Source organism: Garra rufa, chromosome 1 (genome assembly GCF_049309525.1).
Source record: "Garra rufa chromosome 1, GarRuf1.0, whole genome shotgun sequence".
NCBI classification, from domain to species: Eukaryota; Metazoa; Chordata; class Actinopteri; order Cypriniformes; family Cyprinidae; genus Garra; species Garra rufa.
Genome location: NC_133361.1, coordinates 77,344,670 through 77,350,941, shown reverse-complemented (window position 1 = coordinate 77,350,941; position 6,272 = coordinate 77,344,670). Strand labels below are relative to the sequence as shown.

Sequence of the window (6,272 nt, the reverse complement as noted above, 5' to 3'; positions counted from 1 at the left end):
AATTATTTCTTTATACTTCTTTACAATGTTTCTTAAAACATTAAAAAACTCTTTCTTTTCCTTATCTTCCACTGGTGCATGTACATTTACTAAAATCAAATCTCTTCCTTCATATTTTGTCTCAACTACCAAACATTTCCCCATCTTGTCCTTATACACACTTTTACTCACTTTAAAAACATCGTCCTTCATTAAAAAAGCCACACCTCTCCCAGCCCGTCCATCTCCATTATTATATAAAATACCTCCATCCCATCTCTTTTTATAATCATTCATCACATTTTCTCTCCAGTTTGTTTCTTGTAATGCAACAATGTCTTCCCTTTTACATTTTTCTTTTACTTTTTCAAACTTCCTCATGTCCATCAGACCCCTTGCATTAAAAGCAACACAACTTAAAACCATTAAAAGTAAATAAAAAAAATACATAAAAATCATTATTCATCAGTTTCTCCCTCCAGGACCCTTAGCACATCAAATCTGTTAGTCTCTGTCATAATCTTTTTTCTTGCACTTTCCAAATTTGGTTTTACCTTCAGTGCTCTCCTTCTTATTTGTCCTTTCCCTCCTCTGTCTTTGTCCATTTTGTCCACCTTTATTCCCTCTTCATTGTCCGTTTCTTTAACTTGATCCAACCTTCCTTGTCCATCTCTCTCCACATCACCCAGAAAAGTATTAAAACTGTCCGACATCTCCATCTCTGTCCATTGAGTGTCCTGCTCCACTGTTTGTTCGTTATTATTAATGTTGTCTTCTCTTCTTTCTCCTTCCTCTCTGCAGCTCGGTCCTCCTTCCGTTTCTTTTTGTTGTAGTCCTTCCTCCTCGTTGTTTCCTTCATGCACCTGTCTGCCCACCTGTTCTTCCCTTCCTCCTTCCTCTCCCTCCATCCAACATTCACATTTATTTAAAACTTCCTGACACCCCGGGCACCTGACAGCATTGCAATCTCGTGCAAAATGTCCCCTCTCCTCACATTTGTAGCACACAAAATTTGGGCATTCTATTAGCAGGTGATCCGGGCTCATGCACAGCCTACAGGTCTTCACCTGATGGCTGTGCATCACCCGGAAGTACTGCGGCCCTTCGGCTGTTTCTAGCCGTGTGCTATATGGCAACGATGCCACTTGCTTGGGGAACCTCACCTTAAGGAACCTTGTTCCATCTTCAATGTCGGTGCCCGGGTAGCGTCTTCTTTTAATTTTGGTAATGGGATCAACTCCCCATCCCTCCAATTTTCCTAAAATTTCTTTGTCATCCAGGTAGACAGGCAGGTGCATGAAGGAAACAACATAATCCCTGTTTTGTAGATTTTTTACTTCACAGTCCACTCCTTTTATTCTTAGTCCATCAATTAGTTTTTCACACGTTTCTTCTTTTTCCATTGTCAGTTCGTATTCTTTCCCTTGTCTTGGTCTTAGTGCTAAAATTTTGCCATGTCCACATTGTTCCGTTACAGCTTTAATAATGTCCTCCGCTCTCACCCCAATCACATTCTCCACATTCACAATCACTGTAGCTTCCTTTAAATATTGTCGCTCAACAAACTTTTCTCTTACTTCCTGTTTTTTTCCATTTGTAGCTCGTGGTCGTTTATCCAGTCCAATGTCTTTTGCCGTGCGTGTTCCTCCTGCCAGTCCAGTCTCGTTTGCCGTGCATGTTCCTCCAGCCAGTCCAGTGTCCATTGCCGTGCGTGTTCCTCCTGCCAGTCCAGTGTCGTTTGCCATCCGTCTCTCTCCAGCCAGTTCTGTTTCGTAATCCATTAATCCGTCCGGTTTTTTTAAAGAAAAATAAGTTAAGAAAAAAAAGGTTTAACCACCCTCCAGCCAGCAAAAATGCTGCTGTTAGGTGGTTTTATAACTGAAAAAAACACAAAAAAACTAACTTAAAGTAAAACCACTCACAAAACAAACAAACAAAAAAAATCAAACACAAAATGGAGGAGAGCCTTCCTCTCCCAACTGCTGCCAACCACTTCCTGTTGCTCTCTAGCGCTCTCAGGTGGCGGTATGGCCGTAAGCTCTGAACATTTCTCTTTTTTCAGGGCTCTGTCATATATACAAGCTCAGAAGTCTCAGCAGAGGATGGTTTCGATCCATCAACCTCTGGGTTATGGGCCCAGCACGCTTCCGCTGCGCCACTCTGCTTTCCTTGACGAGAGTACCATACGCCGGTCTTTTCAAAATCACTTGATTCTGGCACACATTTCTAACTTGTCTTGCAGCACCTGAGCACATATAAAAGTGAAACAATCTTAGCAGAGGACGGTTTCAATCCATCGACTTCCGGGCCCAGCACGCTTCCGCTGCGCCACTCTGCTTGTCTTGATATAGAGCCTGTGCACTGGTCTTTTCAACATAACTTGAACGCCCTGGCTTAGGAGGCCAGAGCCTTATCCATAAGGCCACTGGGGCTGTCATGCAGTTGTTTACTTTTTCTTTTAGTTCTCCATCTCATTCAGCTTTTGGATGAACAACTATTGTGAGAGGACCAAGTGACTTTAGGTTTTCAAGAACAGGCTCTGAACATTTCTCTTTTTTGGGGGCTCTGTCATATATACAAGCTCATAAGTCTTAGCAGAGGATGGTTTCGATCCATCGACCTCTGGGTTATGGGCCCAGCAAGCTTCCGCTGCACCACTCTGCTTGACTTGATGCGGAGCTCGTGCACTGGTCTTTTCAATATAACGAATCTTGCACACATTTCTAAATTGTCTTGCAGCACCTGGGCACATATAAAAGTGACACAAGCTTAGCAGAGGATGGTTTCGATCCATCGACCTCTGGGTTATGGGCCCAGCACGCTTCCGCTGCGCCACTCTGCTTGACTTGATGTGGAGCTCGTGCACTGGTCTTTTCAACATAACATGATTCTTGCATAAATTTCTAACTTGTCTTGAAGCACTTGGGCACAAATAAAAGTGAAACTACCTTAGCAGAGGATGGTTTCGATCCATCGACCTCTGGGTTATGGGCCCAGCACTCTCCCGCTGCGCCACTTTGCTTGTCTTGATGTAGAGTCTATGCACTGGTCTTTTCAACATAACGAATCTTGCACACATTTCTAAATTGTCTTGCAGCACCTGGGCACATATAAAAGTGACACAAGCTTAGCAGAGGATGGTTTCGATCCATCGACCTCTGGGTTATGGGCCCAGCACGCTTCCGCTGCGCCACTCTGCTTGTCTTGATGTAAAGCCTGTGCACTGGTCTTTTCAACATACCTTGAATCTTGCACACATATCTAACTTGTCTTGCAGCACCTGGGCACATATAGAAGTGACACAAGCTTAGCAGAGGATGGTTTCGATCCATCAACCTCTGGGTTATGGGCCCAGCACGCTTCCGCTGCGCCACTCTGCTTGTCTTGATGTAGAGCCTGTGCACTGGTCTTTTCAACATAACTTGAATCTTGCACTCATTTCTAACTTGTCTTGCAGCACCTGGGCACATATAAAAGTGACACAAGCTTAGCAGAGGATGTTTTCGATCCATCGACCTCTGGGTTATGGGCCCAGCACGCTTCTGCTGCACCACTCTGCTTGTCTTGATGTAGAGCCTGTGCACTGGTCTTTTCAACATAACTTGAATCTTGCACACATTTCTAACTTGTCTTGCAGCACATGGGCACATATAAAAGTGACACAAGCTTAGCAGAGGATGGTTTCGACCCATCGACCTCTGGGTTATGGGCCCAGCACGCTTCCGCTGCGCCACTCTGCTTGATTTGATGTAGCGCTTGTCCACTGGTCTTTTCAACATAACATGATTCTTGCACAAATTTCTAACTTGTCTTGCAGCACATGGGCACATATAAAAGTGACACAAGCTTAGCAGAGGATGGTTTCGAACCATCGACCTCTGGGTTATGGGCCCAGCACGCTTCCTCTGCGCCACTCTGCTCGATTTGATGTAGCGCTTGTCCACTGGTCTTTTCAACATAACATGATTCTTGCACAAATTTCTAACTTGTCTTGAAGCACTTGGGCACAAATAAAAGCAAAACAACCTTAGCAGAGGATGGTTTCGATCCATCGACCTCTGGGTTATGGGCCCAGCACTCTCCCGCTGCACCACTTTGCTTGTCTTGATGTAGAGTCTATGCACTGGTCTTTTCAACATAACGAATCTTGCACACATTTCTAAATTGTCTTGCAGCACCTGGGCACATATAAAAGTGACACTAGCTTAGCAGAGGATGGTTTCGATCCATCGACCTCTGGGTTATGGGCCCAGCACGCTTCCGCTGCGCCACTCTGCTTGTCTTGATGTAGAGCCTGTGCACTGGTCTTTTCAACATAACTTGAATCTTGCACACATTTCTAACTTGTCTTGCAGCACCTGGGCACATATAGAAGTGACACAAGCTTAGCAGAGGATGGTTTCGATCCATCGACCTCTGGGTTATGGGCCCAGCACGCTTCCGCTGCGCCACTCTGCTTGTCTTGATGTAGAGCCTGTGCACTGGTCTTTTCAACATAACTTGAATCTTGCACACATTTCTAACTTGTCTTGCAGCACCTGGGCACATATAAAAGTGACACAAGCTTAGCAGAGGATGGTTTCGATCCATCGACCTCTGGGTTATGGGCCCAGCACGCTTCCGCTGGGCCACTCTGCTTGACTTGATGTGGAGCTCGTGCACTGGTCTTTTCAACATAACATGATTCTTGCATAAATTTCTAACTTGTCTTGAAGCACTTGGGCACAAATAAAAGTGAAACAACCTTAGCAGAGGATGGTTTCGATCCATCGACCTCTGGGTTATGGGCCCAGCACTCTCCCGCTTCGCCACTCTGCTTGTCTTGATGTAGAGTCTATGCACTGGTCTTTTCAACATAACGAATCTTGCACACATTTCTAAATTGTCTTGCAGCACCTGGGCACATATAAAAGTGACACAAGCTTAGCAGAGGATGGTTTCGATCCATCGACCTCTGGGTTATGGGCCCAGCACGCTTCCGCTGCGCCACTCTGCTTGTCTTGATGTAGAGCCTGTGCACTGGTCTTTTCAACATAACTTGAATCTTGCACACATTTCTAACTTGTCTTGCAGCACCTGGGCACATATAAAAGTGACACAAGCTTAGCAGAGGATGGTTTCGATCCATCGACCTCTGGGTTATGGGCCCAGCATGCTTCCGCTGCGCCACTCTGCTTGACTTGATGTAGAGCTTGTGCACTGGTCTTTTCAACATAACATGATTCTTGCACATATATTACTAACTTGTCTTGCAGCACCTGGGCACATATAAAAGTGACACAAGCTTAGCAGAGGATGGTTTCGATCCATCGACCTCTGGGTTATGGGCCCAGCACGCTTCCGCTGCGCCACTCTGCTTGACTTGATGTAGAGCTTGTGCACTGGTGTTTTCAACATAACATGATTCTTGCACATATTTCTAACTTGTCTTGCAGCACCTGGGCACATATAAAAGTGAAACAAGCTCAGCAGAGGATGGTTTCGATCCATCAGCTTCTGGGTTATGGGGCCAGCACGCCTTCGCTGCGCCACTCTGCTGAAAGTCACCCCAGATGGGACTCGAACCCACCATCCCTGGCTTAGGAGGACAGTGCCTTATCCATTAGGCCACTGGGGCTGTCATGTAGTTGTTTACTTTTTCTTTTAGTTCTCCATCTCATTCAGCTTCTGGATGAACAACTATTGTGAGAGGACCAAGTGACTTTAGGTTTTCAAGAACAGGCTCTGAACATTTCTCTTTTTTGGGGGCTCGGTCATATATACAAGCTCAGAAGTCTCAGCAGAGGATGGTTTCGATCCATCGACCTCTGGGTTATAGGCCCAGCAAGCTTCCGCTGCACCACTCTGCTTGACATGATGGGGAGCTCGTGCACTGGTCTTTTCAACATAACGAATCTTGCACACATTTCTAAATTGTCTTGCAGCACCTGGGCACATATAAAAGTGACACAAGCTTAGCAGAGGATGGTTTCGATCCATCGACCTCTGGGTTATGGGCCCAGCACACTTCCGCTGCGCCACTCTGCTTGACTTGATGTGGAGCTCGTGCACTGGTCTTTTCAACATAACATGATTCTTGCACAAATTTCTAACTTGTCTTGAAGCACTTGGGCACAAATAAAAGTGAAACAACCTTAGCAGAGGATGGTTTCGATCCATCGACCTCTGGGTTATGGGCCCAGCACTCTCCCGTTGCGCCACTCTGCTTGTCTTGATGTGGAGTCTATGCACTGGTCTTTTCACCATAACGAATCTTGCACACATTTCTAAATTGTCTTGCAGCACCTGGGCAC

The 6,272-nt window shown here is 45.6% G+C and overlaps 1 non-coding gene across 1 annotated transcript; it reads right to left on the bottom strand.

Moving 5' to 3' along the window:
* Positions 1-3,827: 3,827 nt before the first annotated feature.
* trnam-cau (transfer RNA methionine (anticodon CAU)) lies at positions 3,828-3,899 on the bottom strand. The gene has a single exon. It is a non-coding gene; the product is annotated as a tRNA-Met (tRNA).
* Positions 3,900-6,272: the final 2,373 nt, after the last annotated feature.